The 21,149-nt window shown below is 37.9% G+C and overlaps 2 long non-coding RNA genes across 2 annotated transcripts; both read left to right on the plus strand.

The window, feature by feature from the left end:
• The first annotated feature begins 210 nt into the window (after nt 1-210).
• On the plus strand, nt 211-1,791 carry LOC125248822. The gene is made up of 3 exons (XR_007180391.1): nt 211-837; nt 1,016-1,120; nt 1,373-1,791. It is a non-coding gene; the product is annotated as an uncharacterized LOC125248822 (long non-coding RNA).
• Nucleotides 1,792-7,337: 5,546 nt separating this feature from the next.
• Nucleotides 7,338-8,420, plus strand: LOC125249129. The gene is made up of 2 exons (XR_007180506.1): nt 7,338-7,712; nt 7,791-8,420. It is a non-coding gene; the product is annotated as an uncharacterized LOC125249129 (long non-coding RNA).
• The last annotated feature ends 12,729 nt before the right edge of the window (nt 8,421-21,149 follow it).

Genomic DNA, 21,149 nt, shown 5'->3' on the forward strand with positions numbered 1-21,149 from the left:
TTCATGGATCTTCAGGAAATAGGAAGAAGGTAGTCAACTGATGTCAACAGTGTGATTTTTATTTCAAAATAAGAGATTTTTGTTAAAGGTAACACCAGTGACACAACACCAGGGTTTTTTTAAAATATATTTTATAATATTTATTCAGCATTTGTTTTTGTTTTTTTAATGTCATTTACATAATATATTTGACAGTTATGCATACATTATTGTATTTAAACCCTGGTTCTGAGCTCAAAATAAAGCACTTTCCCACATGACTGTGGGGACGAGCACTTCTGTGCTGTTTGGAATTTTTATAATTAAAAAACAAATACTGCCACATTGATGCGCAAGAAGGTTTAATTGTTCAAATATTGTTTCATATTAAAATATATATAAAAAATTGTTTTCAATATAAAAAAAAGTGTTTTCAAGTGTAATATTTCTGTAAAGGGACAGAAAAGTGGACTTTTCTGTAGAATGACCCATTCATTGTAAAATGAAGTAAATATTAAAAATGAACAACTTTCATGTTAGCCTATGGGAAAAAATAATGGAGTAACTTCAACCTACTAACTAATTAAAGATGTCATCAGATCATGTGTGCTTTCAGCAGTTATCATTTTAAACATCAAAATCATGATGCCCCCCAATAGTAGGCTACTGAATATAAGATGTGGGATAATATAAGAATGGGACATTTTATCCAAGTCATCTCAATGGTAAAAAGTGTCCCAATCACCCTGAACTGGAGCTCTAAAATAATGTTATTGACTTCAACTGATGAATGCAGCCAAAGAAAAGATGAAGAATGGAAAAGCACTTTGCTGGCAAAGAAATTGGAAAATAACACAGGTAAGACAATTCCTATACCCATAAATACCTGTCAAACATGGTTTTATTAAAGAAAAGTTATTTTAAAAAAATTACTTTAATTTTTACACATAAGAAAGGTATAGCATGTGGCAAAAAGTGTAATATAGCCACACTGTGAGATACAAGCAAGTGACGATCGAGTGACGTCATTCTTTAGGTTACGCGCATGTATCCATGGCAACGCTCGGCGTCGACAGTTAACGGTCCTGCCGGTGATTTTCTCAGATGAGGCCTTGAGTTTTCTCTTTCGTCGGTCAAAAAGGTATTTTAAATTTTAGTTTAGCAGACATTAGCTACCATAACCACTGTTTATCTTGTAAAGTTTAAATTATATGACAAGATTACATTTACAAACGTTTGCTGAAGTTGTTGTCCGTCGCGGCTGACCGTTACGGCCTATCTTCAAATGTACGCTAATCTTGGTCTCACGAATCCAAATTGTTAGTAACAAATGTTTCTTAATAGACAAACGATACCTGAAACATTATTGAATGTGTTCATTTTGTCGTTTTAGGTTAGAAGCCATCGAAAAAACTGCCATCGGACTACCACAGCTGACAACGAGAGACGCGCGTGCACAACTGCATAACACACACACACACACACACACACACACACACACACACACGGAAAGAGCACAACAATTATGAAACTGATAATTTATTATAAATAAATAAATGTATTTTTTCTCCTTACAACGTGTTTGTGTTCTTTTGTTAACCTAGAAGTAAAATAAAAAACAATAAGAGGACTTAATCGAAAGTCCCCTAAACGTCCCGAATGGCCGCTGAACGTCCTGTGAACGTCCCCGTGAATGTCCGGAGGACGTCTTTGCGGACGTCCCCGGGACAGCCAGAGGACCCTACACATGGACGTTCGGGGGACGTTCGCAGAGGCCATTCAGGGGACGTTCTGGGGACCTTTTTTTGTTAGCTGGGAACGTTGTAGTTACGTTACTAGTAAGTCATGGAATGACCATTATATTACGAATAGAGTACGTATCTGGAACGTCCTTGGTAATCTTATAACGTTAGGAGATCGTACTGACGACGTTGTGAGATGGTAATCTGAAGGTAATGAAATTACTGGCATGCGACGTCGCAGTTACGTTGTCAGTTAGTAAGTCATTAAATTACCAAAAAGTACGAATACATTACGTAACTGTTACGTCGTGTGTTAGCTGGGTTATATTTAGATACTGGAATTAAAAAAATTAAAAAAAAAATTAAATAAAAAAAAAAAAAAAGTTGAATAAATAATAAATAATAAACCTTTGCTAACAAAAACTGCTAAATAACAAGTAGAACATTTGCAAATACACAAAAGGCACTTATATGGATATTTTGGTTCTTCCCTGGCCTTCTTTTCTCAGTAAAGTATAGGATGCACGCATTTGTAAAGCTGCTTTGACTCAAACTGCATTATAAAAAAGCGCTATATAAATAAAGGTGACTTGACAAACACGTTTCAATGGAAAAACAGCGCAGTGGAATGTAAAAACGAATTAGGAGCTGCATGCCGCTTTCGCCTCGGAGAGCAGACGACATGACAGAGGCAGCACGATCGGCAAAATGTCTGTGACATTTATTTTTGTGTAAACATAATGGGCAATATATCGCGTCACTAAAAATTATCGAGGTCGTGTCCATATATCGACTATCGCGACAGGCTTATACATGAATGTTGTTCAGCATCATGAATGATTGAAGAATAAACACCAACCTCTTTGTTCTTCAGTATCTTCAGTGTGTTTCATTCTGCAGGGTTCTGGGTCACTCATGTTCTCACTGCCCTCTTTAATAAACTCAGTCTTTGCAGATTTCAGCTCTTCCTGATGCTCTGATGGGAATATTCCTGCATTTATTGACGAACTGCTGTGGGAGGAGCTTCACTGATGATGTGATTACAGTGGAAGGAACTTTACTGGTGATGTGAGTGAAGTGGGAGGAGCTTCAGTGATGATGAACTGCACTAGGAGGAGCACACGTGTGGCAATATTCTATTTAAAATGTACTATGCAAAATGGCAATGCATTTCTGTATTTAAATTGACATTTTCCATACTATATGTTTGGAGCAAAATGATTATTCAAATTCAATAATATAATTTACATTTGCATTTAATTTACATTTGTTATCATTTACGTTTGTTTCCTACACTAGTTTTAACATGTAATTTAGACATATATTTAACACTTTATAAGTTGCAAAAATATTCAAACAAAATTTGTAGCAAAATTACCATTTAAATGTTATTTTTCTTAATTGCATTTGCACTCACAGTTAAGTCACTTGCAATTGCATTTTCATTAAATGTCCCACAATGAATGTAGCAAAATTCAATGTGGATTTGTTGGCGGTTCATGGTGGCAGCAGAGCTAAGAAGAGTGAGGCATAAACTGGCAGATGAAGCTTGCAGTGAAATATAATGTTAGTTGGGAGTGTGACCACTAGAGGGCATGCTTGTGCAACAAGTGGCTGAATCTCACAGAGTAAGCAGTGTTGTTGTTGTCTGTGCTTGGTGGCAGATCCAGCTTGTGTGTTCCCGTGTAAACATCTGTTAAATATACATCAAATATACAGTATCTATTCGTCTCCATATCCTGCTGCACTACAGAATATCACATAATTGGTGACGAGGATTCATGGTGTTTGTGTGACAGAAGAAATGTTGCCTTGAGTGTTGAATGGCCATATGAGTATCTTCACTGCAGTGAAATAGACAGCATGAGACAAAGGCAAGAACTAAGTCAAGATGTCGAAGCTTGTGGGAAAGGTGAGCCCGTTCGACAGTGAGTCGCAGCTGTGGGAAGAGTACATAGAAATGATGGAGTGCTTCTTTCAAGCGAATGATATCGAGGCTCCTGAGAAAAAGAAGGTGGAGTTGGGGCTAACACTTATAGCTTGTTGAGAAGTTTACTGTGTCCTCAAAACAGGAAATGTCCTTAAAAGTCATTTCAATCCTAAACCAAGTGAAATTGTGCAAGGATACAAGTTTAACTCATGTGCACAGGAAAGAGGGAGAAACGCTTTCTGATTTTGTGGCAGAATTAAAGAAGTTAGCACAGCACTGTGAGTATGGAGCCACACTTCCTCAAATGCTGTGGGATAGACTCGTCTGTGGAGTGAATGACGACCGAATGCAGATAAGATTGCTGCTGGAAGTGGAGCTAACGTTTGAGAAGGCACTTGCCATCTGCCAGGCAATGAAGTCTGCAAACAAAAACGTGAGAGATCTACAATGATTGTTAACTGAAGAGGCAGGACGAAACGCAAAGACACTTAGAGGACAGACAGCAGTGCATGCATAGAGTGTACTCAGCTGAGAGAATGGGCGACAAAAAGATGTTGTATGTTACAGATGTAAAGGTCAACATTCGCCAGAGGAATGTAAGTTTCCGAATGAGCTCTGCCATAAATGTGGAAAGCGTGGACACATAAAACGTGCATGCAGGGCCAAGCAAGCTTCTGTAGGGTGCCAAAAAATGGCATCCAAAGGACAAAAATGAGAGAAAAAAGAGAAAGGTAGGAGAACTCATCTTATTAGAGAGGAGGAAAGTGCCAAGAGGGAGGACACCAGTGATATTAACACAATATACACTGTATCCCAAGTCCAACCCAAAGTGGCTCCTATCACAGTGAAGGTGAATGCGAATGGCATGGAAGTGGAGTTTGAAGTCGACACAGATTGTGGAGTGACACTCATTAGCAAAGAGCAATATTCTAAGTTGTGGAAACAAACAGACATGCCAGAATGGAAACCTTGCAGTTTGAAATTGAAGATGTACACGGGTGAAAAGATGGAGGTGCTAGGCCAGACTACAGGAACAGTGGAAATCTAAAATATAAGAAAAAACTTACAGTGGTCATGGTAGAAGGAGAGGGGCCTTATTTATTGGGGTGAAGCTGGCTTAAAGACTTAGGGTTGCTGCCGGAGCTGGTGAATCAAGTAACAGCAGTGCCAGGACTTAAGTTAGCAGACGTGCTAGACAGACATGCAGAAGTGTTTAAAGAAGAGCTGGGGCAGCTTAGAGGCACCACAGCTAAGATTCATGTCAACCCAGAGGCCCAACCACGATTCTATAAGCCAAGACGTATTCCACTTGGTGCCTTGGTGGAGGCTGAGCTCCAGAGACTGGTGGAAGAGAAAATCATTGAACCAGTGCAGTTAGCAGAGTGGGAAGCTCCCATAGTGCCTGTTAAGAAACCAGATGGTTCTATTCGGATATGTGGAGGTTACAAACCGACAGTAAACAGAGCATCTTGTGTGGAACAAAATCCTATTCCTAAAGTGGAAGATTTGTTCGCTCAGCTAGCTGGAGGCCAACAATTCTTCAAACTGGACATGAGCCATGCGTATCAGCAAATTATGCTGGATGAGAGTGCCAAGAAATATGTGACTGATAACACACAGAAGGGACTAAACACTTACTGTAGGCTGCCTTTCAGAGTGGCGTTGAGTTTAGCCATTTTCCAAAGCACCATAGAGGGAATCCTGCAGAACATGAAACACGTCACAGTTTACTTGGATGACATGTTAGTCACAGGGGTCAGTGAAGAGGAACATCTAAGAAACCTGGAGGAAGTTCTGAGTAGACTAAACGAGAAGTCGATTGAGGCTGAAGAGGAACAAGTGTGAGTTCCTGGGAACAGAAGGGGTCTTCCTGGGTCACAGAATCAGTGCTGAAGGTGTCCAGCCGGTTGCAGAAAAAGTGCAAGCAATTCAAGAAGCTGTTGAGAAAGGAGACAAAATGGATGTGGGGCTGTGAGCAGGAAGAAGCCTTTGTCAAAAAAGCTTCTCCAGTCCTCAGCATTATTAATGCACTAAGATCCTACCAAACTCCTCATCTTGGCTTGTGATGCCTCCCCGTATGGGGTGGGGGCCGTGCTGTCTCATAAGATGGAAGATGGAACAGACAGGCCGATAGGGTTTGTGTCACGTACATTAAATGCAGCAGAGAAGAATTGACCCTTTGCCGGGAGTTTGATTGACAAGTGATCTAACCAGTCAGAACACCAAATTTGCCATTTTGTCCGACCAAGCAGTCAGGAGTTAGAAGATTAACCTCGGTGGACTTAAACTGGAAAAAGGGTGTGTACTGACGTCTTTCCACGTTTGAAACAGCATTCCTTCTGATGTTCATTCATGTTTATTTGATGCTATAAATGAACTAGTAGGAAGAGATGATCAGTTCACGAGATGCTAAAGCGATCTGTCAAGACACATTAAAGAGCCACAAAACGCTTTTTATTGTTTGAGTTTCTTTAAAATCTACACAGTTTGAAAGCTGAGACTTTGATTAATATCATAAGTAACCTGCTCTGTCTTGTCTGTCGACGTGTTGTCAGTGTCCTCTTTGCTCCGCGATGTATTTTTCACTGTGTGTGGCGTCACTGCGCCATGGCTTGTCGGACAAAGCAACAGTAACTAAGGGGGGCGGGTCTTTCTGAAGGGTCAATTACTCTCAACTTGATAAGGAGGGTCTTGCTGTTATTTTTGAGGTAAAGAAATTCCACATGTATGTGTATGGCAGACCATTTACCATCGTTACCGATCACAAGCCTCTGATTTCGCTGTTTAATGAACTCAGAGAGGTGCCACATATCCTGTGATGGGCAGTAACATTGTGTGGATACGACTACACCATTGTGTATCGAGTTGGCCGGGAGCATCAAAATGCTGATGTATTAAGCAGGTTGCCGTTGTCCGAAAAGGGAGTGGAGACTCCACCAGAGGAAGAGAGAGTACTGCTGTTGGATGAAAATGATGTATCTACACGAGTGTGCACTGGTAAAAGCAGAGCAAGTCAGGAAATGGACTGATAAAGATCCTGTTTTAGCACAGGTGAGAGAATATGTGCTCAGAGGATCCAGATTTTGGAGCATACCTTAAAAAACAGGATGAACTCAGTGTCCAGGGAGGCAGTGGTGATTCCCCTTCAAGGCCATGCAGCCACTCGATAGTTACACAGTGGTCATCCAGGCATAACCAGAATGAAGGGGTTGGCATGGAGCTACATGTGGTGGCCCCAGATGGATGCTGCCGTGGAAGGACTGGTAAAAGCTTATGCCAGGAGAACAGGAATGCCCCTCCGTGTGCACCTTTACATCCCTGGGAAATCCCAAAGCTACCATGGATAAGGATCCATATTGATTATGCAGGACCGTGGCTAAAGTTGCAGTGTAACTGTGTAAATGTGTAAATAAACATAAATGCCATGTCAGATGCAGCTTCTGCTCCACCTTTTGCAGTAGTTGATGGTTAAAAAAAATCATTGCTAACAGTCTGTATTATTGTGATTGTGGTGTAATCCACTAACTAAAGTTTAAAAAGTGAAATCAAAATCAACCACCCCTTTAAATTCATTTGTAAAATAGATCGTAAAATAGATTCGGTTCATCTGAGTCACTTGCATGAGCTGAAACTAGACAGTGGATGTGGTTGCACAGTGTTTTTGTGAATGTGTGGCTAGAAGGAAAGAGTGAGTTGTTGAAGATGTTGTTGTCATCTGCTGCTGAAGTTGTTTCACTAAATGAGTCAGCTATGATAGTCAATAACAAGACATTCTTGTTTTCTGCATTTGCATGGTGAAAAAAACAATATATTTAGCCTGTGAATATGTGCAGGAGTGACAGAGAATAAAAAGAAACACTACTTTCTGTCACAGAAGACAAAACACATCGGCTCATTGATGCACAGAGCGATTTTATTCAATAAACATAAATATAGCACAATACAAACACGTGAATATTTTTAATATTTATACTGTAACAAGTCTCTGAGTAAAGTCTCTAAAAAAGTTATAGTTTTCAAGTTTGCTGTCAGTTTTCTGAGGGCAGTGCCAATGAAAACAGGTGAGTGAATCAAACCGAGTTTTTTTCTGCATCACTTTAACATTCACTGCTGTTCATAAATGAATGTGTTTCTCTCAGGGATCCTGAAGCTGGAGTCCAGATGAAGGTCAGATCTGATGATCCTCATTCACTGCAGCTCAACGGCTCCGTGTCCAGAGGATGATCTTCTTCATCATCATCTTCATCACAGCTCATTTTCACATCAAACTCAGAGCTGAACATCACTATGATCTTTGACTGAGTTTCAGTTCATTCTGAGCTTCTGAACACTTTTATTCCTGCATCTGTCTGTTTCCAGACGTGTGACCACATCTCATAGACTTGATCGTGTTTCTGTCTCCTGAATTCTGCCTCTAGAAACAAATCTCCATTTATAAATGGTGAACTCAGACGTTCAGAGTTTCATCACCAGAAAGTGAAGCATCATGTATTTAATGTAATGTATTGATCCAGATTCACATGAGATGACTCCAAGCTAAATCCTGCTGTCCAGATCATTACTTCTGTTACTCATGTCATACAGATGTGTTTTGTTATTATTATCATATGAACATTAGTTCGATACCAGATGACTCTGATATGATTATTTTGGTCTCAAAGACATTAAAGCTTTATTTCTGTGAAGCTGCTGACACTGAGAAACACAGATCTCTGTAAAGCTGCATTGAAATGATATGTAACAAAAATAAATACATGATCTGAAAATAAGTCTACCTTCATATCTCTTCACTTTCAGACTGTTTTAATAATTCATTAACCTGATTCAGGTTTTACTTCCTCTAGGCAAGACTGTATTCCATGTGTTTGTTGTTTCTGATTCTGTATATCTTATGTAAATACAGTGTAGAATGAAAAGTTCAAATTAGTGACGGAGAGAGATGCATCTCAAACTCTCAGTGATGACCTTTGATCTTCTGCATGGCATGATTGTGAGTGGAACAACAAAACAAAATTCAGTGAAAACTGAGAATTCCTGTGAAAAACCACATAACCACACATCTGTGTTCACATATGACTGTACAGAAAACTGTCTGAGTTAGAAACGCTCCTGAAACTCACAATTTCACTTATTCGTCTTCAAATTCAGGAGGACAACTATTGTGCTCTTTGACTAAAGATCTGGTTACAGGTACAAATGACATGTTAGAGGGGAAGATGCTCTCCTTAAAAACATTGTGCTTTTACTTTTATACAGTAACATATTTCAGTTTAGCATGTGCATAAAAAACTGTATAAACTGTAAATCGACCATTTCAACCGGTGACAGATTAAGCAGAATGCCAGTAAAACATTAATATGAAAGGTAAATAAATTCTGTGACTTAAATACAAGAATACATATTTAATTGCCCAAATTATAATGCAAACTGAAAGGTTCATTAATTAATAGTATTATTGAACAGTAACCCCATTCATCATAATAAGTATTACATTAAAAAATAATAACACTGGTGACAACATGCCACTATTCTGGCGGCCCATCTTACCCCAATTTTATCTTTTTACCTCATTGTCAAAAATATTTACTCCACAAATCTGAAAACACTGATGTGTTCACAAATCCCTCATTAACATCAGACACATGTTAATGTTGTTGTTACGCAGTTTTTCACTGTATTTGTTGCATGTTTATATAATTTTAACAGTCAGTTCAGCTAAAAATTAAATCTGTCATTTTCTCACCCTCATGTCATTCCATCTTTCTGCGAAAACATTAAATTGGTGGGTTTTTGGTAAAAGTGAGCCAAAATCATTTTCCTTTGATTTGTGTTTTATTTTCCAATTTTACCAGATTTATAACTGGGATGAAAGTGCTCTTGTCATAGTCTGTGTATCAGGAATTGGGTATGTTTATTGATTAATTCATTTAGTTGTAATTTATATTTTTTTATATTTTTATATATTTATATTTAGTTGTATATTTATAATTTATATTGTAGTTTCTTCTATTGGGTTCTTTATATTAACATAACAACATAACATAATGTTAGATTTTTTTAGTTCCAGTTCTGCTTGTTCCTTTTCTTTCTTTTTTAGTAAACAGAAGATGAGATTCTGACCACGGCTGTTATCTAAGGTGGCATGTAGATATTACAGTAAGTGTGAGTAGTAAGTGTCAGTAAGTGAGGTTTATTTGGTGCTGTAAAACCACATTTGCATCACGAGTGTCTCATATCATGGTTTTTCCATTAGCATTAGTTTCAGTTCAGCAACGTTACTTCCTTTCTCTCTCTCTCTCTCTTGGTGTTTATTGTCTGAGATAAAGAAAGGAAGGTACAGTACATATCTTCACATAATTTTAAAGATAATTATACATTTTACCTGCTTAACTTAAAATACATTTTCATAATTTATTTTCATAAACAAAACAAAAACCCACTTTACAATAAGATTTCATTAGTTAACATTCCTTAACCTGAACAAAAACACATCTACAGCATTTATTAAAGGATTAGTTCACTTTCAAATTCCCTGATAATTTACTCATTCAAGATGTTCATGTCTTTCTTTCTTCAGTGGAAAAGAAATGAAGGTTTTTGATGAAAACATTACAGGATTTTTCTCCTTATAGTGGACTTCACTGGCCTCCAGACAGTTGAAGGTCAAAATGTCAGTTTCAGTGCAGCTATAAATGCTCATCTTGAATGCTCTTCTTCTTCTCTATTTGAATTCCAGCAGTGTAGACTCTTTTAAGTGTATTGCTGCCCTCATCAGGTCAAAGTTTGAACTAAATTGTCATATACAATATGCTAGTGCAAGTATATAACAATTAATTCAAACTTTGACCTGTGCTAGTTCAAGATGAGCATTTATGGTTAAAACATATATAAATTTATTTTTTATTTTTTTTAGAAAATGAGCGATGGTTTCTCTAGATAAGACTCTTATTCCTCACCTGGTATCATTTAAAACCCTTTGAAGCTGCACTGAAACTGTAATTTTGACCTTCAACCGTCTGGAGTCCATTGAAGTCCACTATATGGAGAATAATCCTGGAATGTTTTCATCAAAAACCTTAATTTCTTTTCGACTGACGAAAGAAAGACATAAACATCTTGGATGACATGGGGGTGAGTAAATTATCAGGGAATTTTAATTTGAAAGTAAACTAATCCTTTAATCCTAGCTAACGTTAAGATGTTATAATGTTTTTTAAAATGTTCGTCTTGCATCAATTATACAATTTTGAGTAATTGTAGTAAAATTGAGTAAAAAGTCTACCGGAGTGATTGTAATTGCAAATGGGTTCATTGATTTATTTTGCTTAGTAAAGTTTTATCAGTCAGACATTTTGTGAAATTTTTCAGTAAATGTTTTATTCGTAACATGAAGAGATAATCTGCTGATTCAGATTGCTGTGGCCCTTTAAGATGCTAAAGGATTAGTTCACCCAAAAATGAAAATTCTGTTAATTAATTACTCACCCTCATGTCGTCCCACACCCATAAGACCTTTGCTCATCTTCAGAACACAAATTAAGATATTTTTGATGAAATCTGTGATTTTTCCCGGAACTGTAATTAGGACATATTTTAAATAAAATTGCAGTTGTGTTTCTGATGGACAGAAAATGTGAGAACTTCTATACTGTATGTGGTGTAGCCAATGGGTTTTGCTCTCTGCCTGAATTTTTTTTTTTTTTTTTTTTGGCATCTTGATTTACTCTATCCACTTTTTACTCGTGTTTTTTTTTTACCACTTGGCATTTCCCCCAAGTAAAACATGATGATGAGTAATACTTTCCCTCAGCACTGTGCAAGAAAGATCAGACGTGAGGCAACAAAAGGCAGTTTTCTTCCCTCTTCTGTATTTTTAGATTGTGTGTCCAGTAATTGCCACTTTTGGTTATTCTCCGTTGTAAACCGTCAACTTCAGACATGGTTGTAGAACAGGTGTTGATTCATTATGATGTCAAATTCAACGCACGGGATTGTGGGATATCATAGTCAGTGAAGGAGGCATCTGTGCTGCTTTCAGAGTCAATCAGAAGAATCATTTTTGAAATATTGAACATTTCCTTCAGTGGTTCAAGTAAAACAAAGTGATCATTAATGTGTTTTTTAAGTCAAGTCAAGTCACCTTTATTTATATAACGCTTTTTACAATGCAGATTGTGCCAAAGCAGCTTTACATTGATAACTGGTACATAATTTTGGCTGCACAGCAGCTCTTAAAGAATAGTGTCAATGCAGGCAGATCAAAGCACTGTTGAATAAATGTCAAGAATACTGTTGAATATCAAATGTCAAGTGTCCCCAACTAAGCAAGCCAAAGGCGACAGCGGCAAGGAACCCAAACTCCAACAGGTGACATCAGGTGGCAAACAGGTGTTAAAATGGAGAAAAAAACCTTGGGAGAAACCAGGCTTAGTTCTCCTCTGGCGAACAGTGCTTTGTTACGATTCAGGTCGCTATCATAAGTCCGATAGGATCGCAACATTCAAAGTATTTATTTTAAAGTCAAACACCCAGAATGTGATATGGCGTCACTGAGATCCAGAGATTGCACAGTCATGATGAGCAAACAGATGAGGATTAAACAGCTCTATGTGTCATTGTGGAAATAAGCAGGAGAATCTGCGGTTTTTGGTTTCCTCCTCTGAAGACAGCTGAATACACGTTTGATGGTCTTGTTTTCTATGTATTTTCAACCCCATATGAAAACTTGTTTTTATGCCACTTCAGATGCTTGGGTACATGAGTTAGTCTAAAACTTATTCTACAGTATTTTGCTGGAGAATATACTGGTATATTCGTGTGACTTCTTTGGCACCTGCAGGTGTGTACAATGAGAGTGCACTTATTATTGCCTTTTTTATTTTTTAACATAATTTTTAAATTGATTATTAATCTATATATTCTGGTCATGACATATTGAGAAAGCAAGAGAGAACGAGAATAAATAAAGTTAAGCGTTTGTGTGTTGTAAAGTCAAATGTGTGTAGCTGTGGCGGGTGAAAGATTGGCTAGTTTAGTTTAGTCGCTTTTTCCTCACATTGACAAAATTAGAGATAGTTAAAAAGCAGTAAACGCTCTCTAAAACAGCTAAACTCGATTGAAACATTTGCAAAAATGCCTAAAACTATTGGGCTTGGAGAAACGAATCCTCTTAAATGTGCTCTCTGATGGTTCTGGTCTGGGTCCAAACATGCCGACACGCAAAGTGAAACATCTCGTGAACTGAAAGAGAAAATATGCGCTCGGGGACAAATCTGCTCAGTGACTGCACATGCCCGTAGGCAGGGGGGGTTCGGGTGGTTCGAACGAACCCCCCCCTCACTGCCAAAGGTCCAGAATTTAAAAAATTAAAAAAAAAAAATTTTTTTTTTTTTTTTTTTTTTTTTTTTTTGTCATCATTGTTTTAATCAATGCTTGTGACAAATATTCTGGGTTGCTGTTTCAAATTAATATGATACATTTGTAGCTGGACGTGTGTGTGTGCCGCGCGTGCAGTTCAGAGAGAGTTCTCGCAATACACTTTTCAAAGCAACGGCGAAGAAGCATCGCTTCTGAATGATGGGGGTGAAGGGTTTTTTTTATATATATATATATATATATATATATATATATATATATATATATATATATATATATATATTATATACAGCGTTTCCCATACATTGACTAGTTATGTGGCGGCCCGCCACATTCTAATTTGTCCCGCCACAGTCTCAAAATGAAACGGAAATTAGGTCACAATATTTAAATTACCTTCTGATAATTGCGCTCTTTTATATGGCAAAAGTGGGAATCATAGAGCAAAATAAGTAGACTAGCACAATTAAGTTTTCGTGCAGTATATTCAAAGTCATCTGAAGCCATTCCATAGCTTCATGTGAGGGACAGAAGGATATAGGCTACATCGATAAGTTCACGGTCAGAAACTCGTCTTCCCTCCGCTACAGCTGTCAATCATTCAGCACTCAAACAGCGCATCGCGTTCAATAACGACAGTCAGCACGGTAAAACTCTCCAATATGATGTATTCCCATTATAATACTTGATATGTAGATAAAGGGCTGTGGATTTACATAAAATGACTTTATCTTGCTGGAGTTTATTGCCATTTCTGAACGATGTCATCATATTGGCTACAGGATGTCTGTTAGATCGCACAACACAAGGACTATGAATTAGCGTCACACGCACAATAACTGAAGTTTAAAAGTAAGAAGAAACAGACTCGAACTCTGACTCGATTTTGCTTCAAGCACATCATTCTGCACCCGGAATGCGCATTAGCGGTTTTTTTGCTGCTGTTTTGAAGCGTTTCATATTGTCATGGTTTTGCACACTGAAAGATTATTATTAGCCTATTTTGTTCTGTCGTATCATATCCTGTTGCCCCATTAAAAAGCTGCACAATACATTTAAATAAGCGTTTTAATCTTACATTAATATAAATACATAATTATTTACATATAAATCTAATATAAATCGTTTTTTTTTCATTTCATAAGAATACAAATAGTAATTTTAAACTTTTTATTAACATTTGGATTTATAAAATTACTGTGCAAAGTTTTTTTTTCCCTCAAGAATTAGGCTAGAATACTTTTTGCTGCTGAATTATATACTCACCTAGTTTACTTATGTATTTATTGGTCAGCTTATGATTATATATTTTTATTCATTTGTTATTTTTATCTATAATGAAGTGGTGTGTTTGCATTCTGGATTGGTTAACAAATCAAAGAGTGACCATTAGCTCCACAAATACAGATGCAGGCTCCCACTAATAAATTATTGCCCTTCCATCACCAATAAATAAATTACTTTTAGAGCACAAAATTGTTTACAAGAGAACAAATTTCTTCATTGATCTAGTCACTTGATTTTGCTCTCAGAATGCACCAGATTTATGCATGTAAATTTAAAATATACAAAAGGTCCACTTTTTGAAAAAAAGAACCCCCCCTTTCAATAGGCTGGCTACGGACCTGCTGCATGTGCTCAGTTACGTGCATCAGATTGTGTGTGTACAGGAAAGCGACACTAGATTTGTACACAATTAGATCGTTCCCACCAAAACAACAGAACGCACATCCATGCAATCATTTATTTATTTTTTCTGTGCGCACCCGGAGATAAAATCCTGCAAGCGCCCCCGCTTGTGTTTGATAGTCAGACACACTGCAGATGGCAAAAGGCTAAAACACTTCCTGGTAGGAGATTTTACACTGTTAAAATAATTACTGCTCAAGGAAAGGCAAACACTTGAGGTCTGTGAATGACTTTGCATTTCCATAAAATCTCCGTGATTCAGCCTGTGTTTGTAGGCTGCGAGCACGCGATCAGTGGCGCGCGGCGCATAACCTGTTACGTTGACTTTAGTTCTGACACATGAACTGAGTCAGGGAGCGTCACTACCATGAGCAGAAACATGTCCATATATGACTGATGATGTAGTGGATTCTCGCTGTCCAGTCACACGTCAGACTCCTCCCTCTCTCTGTTTACTGAATAATTCCGCTCATGGCGGCGCATCAGCACCTCACCACGGGCCCAGGCGCAGGTATGTTATCTCTTTGATCAGACGATATTCTGTAAAATTAGCTCTTGAGATAAATTGGAGGATATTGAGCAAATGCAACTGGTAAATATGAAATGTTTTACTCCTACATGATTAAAATATCTTAAATATGCAGATTTTCTCAGCAGTAGCCTAATGTATGCAATTCTTCCTTTAAGTTATACCTAACGAATTAATGCGCGCATGCAATCCAGTCATAAAAATGGAATTTGCTGTTTAACGCAGAATAACTATTATTATTATTATTATTATTATTAAAGCAGGATATGTTATGGAATGAAAAGGCGGCAGCATATTTTGATACTCTTACTGTTTTGGATACATAAATTATCTATAGTGTGCATAGTGTACTGATGCAGCTCCATTGATTATACCTTGAAGTGTAAAATAGCAAGTCGCGCTCAGTTTCGACGCTCAGTACTGAACTTGTGGGGCGCGCACGCACACGCACACGCGCACACACACACACACACACACACACACACACACACACACACACACACACACACACACACACTGTAAATATTCGATGCAGAGCGAGGATCTCTCGCGCCAACAAGCTCTAAAAGAAGGTGTGGCAGTCAGAGTGACAGTTTGCTCTTCCAATGTCTTGTCTGATATCTTCAGTAATTTGCATATTTCCGTCCCGCCCCTCCTGCGGTTGAATCTGCATGTCACTCAAAAAACTCCTGTATTCTGATCTGCATCGGAGCCTATGATAGTGTTGCGCAATACTAATATTAAAAAAATAAAATAAATAATGAGTAAGTTATAGGCTATTGGGAAGACGAATACATTAATCTTGGTTAAAATATAAAAATGACAAAATGATTTGCTAACTCCAGCATGCAATTAAACATGGGTCTTATTTTACTATGCAAAAAAGGCATAGAAAAAGCTCACTAGAAATAAAGCATACAGTGACAATGTGTCCAGTCATCTCATCTAGTCAAGTCTTTCTCGGTTTGTGTCAGTAACATCCTTTGAATGAACGAAATGTGAACTTCGAATGGGGAAAGTCCTTTAAAGTGTGCATCTCTACCATTGTGTGTGTGTGTGTGTGTGTGTGTGTGTGACAACTTCTGATCATAACAGAGCGAGAAACACACGCTTCAGTGCAACAGATCTTAACTCTGACTTACGGAGGAGTTTGTTATAAAATTCAGTGTTTCATGAGGATGCAAAGATGGAGAAGAAGGTTTGTGGGGTTTGAGATCCAGAACCAAAGCTGAGCAATAAAGCAATAAAGTCCAGCTGATTAGTCAAAACATTTTTTATGTTGAACTAATGCAGATTTCTGTGCCACCCTGTGGTTTGGTTTGAGGAGGAGGAGAGTGTTGATTCCTCCTTTAGCTGCGCGTCTCTGATATCCACCAGCTGCAGTGCACTTGATCTCCACCAGAGGGCACTCCTCTCTAGGCCTGTTTTGGGTTTCTCTGTTTGCCTTTGTTTTTAACCTTTTGACCTTATGGGTTTTCAATTCTGGATTACCCCTCGATAAGCAGTTATGTGACAGTGTGCGATGTCTGTTGAATGAGTTAAAAAGAAAAAAGACACATCATTACATACTTGGCAAATATTTAACGGTTTAATGTTTGTTCTATGAAAACTCTTTTCAGGTTTGGATCATGGACATCATCAACATGACGTGTGGAGAGATTCAGACAGCAGTGGGGTTTGTGTACGTGATTCTGCCTGTGATTCTGAATCAAACACTCAATGATCCTGACTGTGAACAGAGCTGGTATACAGAGGTGACTGTTACACACACACACACACACACACACACACACACACACACACACACACACACACACACACACAATACACATTACTTCATCCTCTTGTGTTTGATTTGTTCAGGACGGGCGTCTGTTAGCAGATCCATCAAGTCCACACAAACTGATGTATCCTGTGACAGCTGTCTCATCTGATCGTCTCGTCACTTCTGACTGTGTGAATCTGATTCATGAGATCATCTGTGACGAATCAAGAGTAAATCAACTCATTCATCTGTTTTCATATTTAATGCTTCATGAACACTATAAAAGCTGCTCTGATGCTTTATTCTTTCATTTCAGTTGAGAATGGAGACCCTGTTCAGAGGTGAGAGAGACACTTCAGTAAAACACATCAATCTGTCCTGATTCAGATCAAACTCTGTGTTGAAGTCAAACTCTGAATGTGTCCTGATTCAGATCAAACTCTGTGTTGAAGTGAATCTGTCCTGATTCAGATCAAACTGTGTTGAAGTGAATCTGTCCTGATTCAGATCAAACTGTGTTGAAGTGAATCTGTCCTGATTCAGGTCAAACTCTGTGTTGAAGTGAATCAGTCCTGATTCAGATCAAACCGTTGAAGTGAATCTGTCCTGATTCAGATCAAACTCTGTGTTGAAGTGAATCTGTCCTGATTCAGATCAAACTCTGTGTTGAAGTGAATCAGTCCTGATTCAGATCAAACCGTTGAAGTGAATCTGTCCTGATTCAGATCAAACTCTGTGTTGAAGTGACTCAGTCCTGATTAAGATCAAATTCTTTGTTGAAGTGACTCAGTCCTGATTCAGATCAAACTCTGTGTTGAAGTGAATCTGTCCTGATTCAGATCAAACTCTGTGTTGAAATGAATCTCTGTGTCAAACTGTGTTGAAGTGAATCTGTCCTGATTCGATCAAAATCTGTGTTGATGAATGTGTCCTGATTCAACAAACTCTGTGTTGAAGTGAATCTGTCCTGATTCGGATCAAACTCTGTGTTGAAGTGTATCTGTCCTGATTCAGATCAAACTCTGTGTTGAAGTGAATCTGTCCTGATTCAGATCAAACTCTGTGTTGAAGTGAATCTGTCCTGATTCAGATCAAACTCTGTGTTGAAGTGAATCTGTCCTGATTCAGATCAAACTCTTTTGAAGTGAATGTGTCCTGATTCAGATCAACTCTGTGTTGAAGTGAATGTGTCCTGATTCAGATCAAAATCTGTGTTGAAGTGAATGTGTCCTGATTCAGATCAAACTGTGTTGAAGTGAATCTGTCCTGATTCAGATCAAACTCTGTGTTGAAGTGAATCTGTCCTGATTCAGATCAAACTCTGTGTTGAAGTGAATCTGTCCTGATTCAGATCAAACTCTGTGTTGAAGTGAATCTGTCCTGATTCAGATCAAACTCTGTGTTGAAGTGAATCTGTCCTGATTCAGATCAAACTCAGTGTTGAAGTGAATCTTCTGTAAGTGAATCATGATGATCATGAATGTGTTTTTCAGTGTTTAATGACACAGACTCCAGCGGCGGATCGGCAAAAACTCCAAATTCACGTGAGTTCAGATGATGATTGAGTCTGAAATATCTGACTGAAGATCACATATAAAACACACAAAAGTTTAGAGAAAGAGAAGAAATATATAGTAAATATCTCATTAATTCAGATGATTGTATTGTGTTGTTGATTTTGTCGATCAGCTGATTTATATTGTGTGGCTTGTTTAGATCAGTTCTGGTGGATTTCTGCTCTTTTCCTCATCATGATTGTTCTTCTGCTCTTGATCTGTTTCTTGCTGCGTAAAAGGATCTCCAGGTGAGTCACGAGTGATTCATTGTGTATGAGAGACTTTAAATAGTCATGAAATCTTGATGAAATCAGTGGCCTAAACTATAAAATCTCTCTGAATAAATACAAAACACTTTGATGAATATAGTAGTATTTAATAATCACTTTCAATGTGTTGTCAGATATATATTCTGAAAGCAGAGAAGAGCAACATTCAGCTCAGTGATTCAGAAATCAGGTGAGTGAATCAAAGCGAGAAAATGGAAGGAATGGTGTTTACCTGTCTATATCCAACAGTGCGTGTCCCGGTGTTTGTGCGGTTGGTGCTGTTCACCGTATCGGGAGTCATCAATCATCTGTCCTTTCTGGAGATAAACTGAAACTGAAAGTGTTGATTCACTCACTCTCTCGCACACATAGTTGTATATATTTAGATATAAGAGCAATGATTGCTCATTGAGACAGCGCCAGCGTTTCTCTGGCTTTTAGAGCTGAACCGATCTTTCTGGTTCATGAACCACCTCTCACGGCATGGTTCAAGAACAGACACAAGCCAGGAACACTTAAGAAAATTAACATAATAAATCATATTCACGTCATTTATATCCACACAGGAACTGTGTCGGTGGAAAAGGGGTATGTGTGAATCTTCATCTGCTGTATCTGAATGTGTTTCTCTCAGGGATCCTGAATCTGCTGTGCAGAAGAAGCTCAGATCTGATGAATCTGATTCACTGAATCATACTGAATCTGAACAGATCAACGGCTCGTGTCCAGAGGATCATCCTGTCCCACAAGAAGACATTTCTGTCAGATTGTTAGGGAGCTCAATGAGAAAAGAACATGACGAATAACAAATGATAAAAAAAAAAACTTTAAATACAGCTTTTCAATTTTTTTAGTGTGTGTGTGTGTGTCGTGGGTGTGTGCGCGAGTGTGCAATTTCTTTGTTAATAATTCATTACACAGAACTTTATAATATAAAATATGATTCACACTTTCACAAAATATACACATTTAACACCCTATACAAAATTCACACCCCATTGAAATTCCTTTACCTCTTACAAAATCCACACACAGTATCAAAAATCTACACATCTTCTATACAGAATTCACACGCAATACAAATTCCACAGCTGTACAGTTTCCACACCCTATACTAAATTTACCCTATAGCCTGCTCATCTGGATTGAAGCCGCAAACATTCAGTGTAAAGTAAGGTGACCAGATTTCTGAAATCGAAACCGGGGACATTTCCTATTTGAGTGGTCAAAATATCACCAAAATCTAATTTGTTATTATCTATTTATTAAAAAACAGGGACAATACATTTTTGAATGTTTTTAATTGTTGTGGGTTCCTTATATTATTACATTAATAATTATTATTATTTAGTTTGATTATTAGGATTTTTGCTCTGGTTTTAATACAATTAACCAAAAAACTATTACATGATTAATAAAGGCATTGTAAAAGCAGTTCAAAACAATATGCTTGTTATAACGCAAGTATGACTTTACAAAATGACTTTACATTACAAAAATAAAACATAAGTATAAGATGATAAGACAAATAAAACGGCATTTAACAAATATTTTTTAACATTTTGGATTTAATATTTTAATTACATCTGTTTTAACTTTTAACTATTTTTAACTATTATTTTGCATTTTAGAAGAGTAAGTTGCACGTGTATTATTTATTTTATTTTATTTATATTCATATCTGAGAGTGTACCTTCACCACGTGATATGCGAAACTTTTGTGGACGTTTAAAATTGTGCAAAACACTCTCGCACCCTGTTGAGGCCCTGTTATAAAACATACAAATAGTATTACTTTAATTTAACATGAATAGTTAGTATGTTACTACCTTTAAACCGGTAACGATGTTTATTTTGATATTTGACGATAATGGTGCATTCCAGATTACGTTCTTCATGAAGTAGCAGCGCGCGCGCGACCAAGTGTAGCTGCAGAGCCCCCCCAGTTGGTGAACCTGATCACTACACAGTTGCTCCGATAACCAACAGACTGCTGTATGCTGGTCGGGTTTTTTGTAATGTATTTGCGGGTTGTTTTGAAGGAGCTTTAAAAGGGGGACATTCTGGGGACAGCCCCAGTCGGGGAGAGAACACCAAAAACCGGGACTGTCCCCGGAAAACGGGGACGTCTGGTCACCCTAGTGTAAAGGCCAATTCACACCGCACCGACAAACGCCAACAAACTCGTCGGGATCAGTGTGATACCCCTGTTTGCGTTGGTCGGAGTCTGTTTTCACCGGACTGAACATGTTTAAACAGCGTTTGTCCGGTCGTGGAATGTCTGTGCAGTGTGAACAGTTTTCCAACAAACGGCA

This window comes from Megalobrama amblycephala, linkage group LG1 (genome assembly GCF_018812025.1).
Source record: "Megalobrama amblycephala isolate DHTTF-2021 linkage group LG1, ASM1881202v1, whole genome shotgun sequence".
Lineage (NCBI taxonomy): Eukaryota > Metazoa > Chordata > Actinopteri > Cypriniformes > Xenocyprididae > Megalobrama > Megalobrama amblycephala.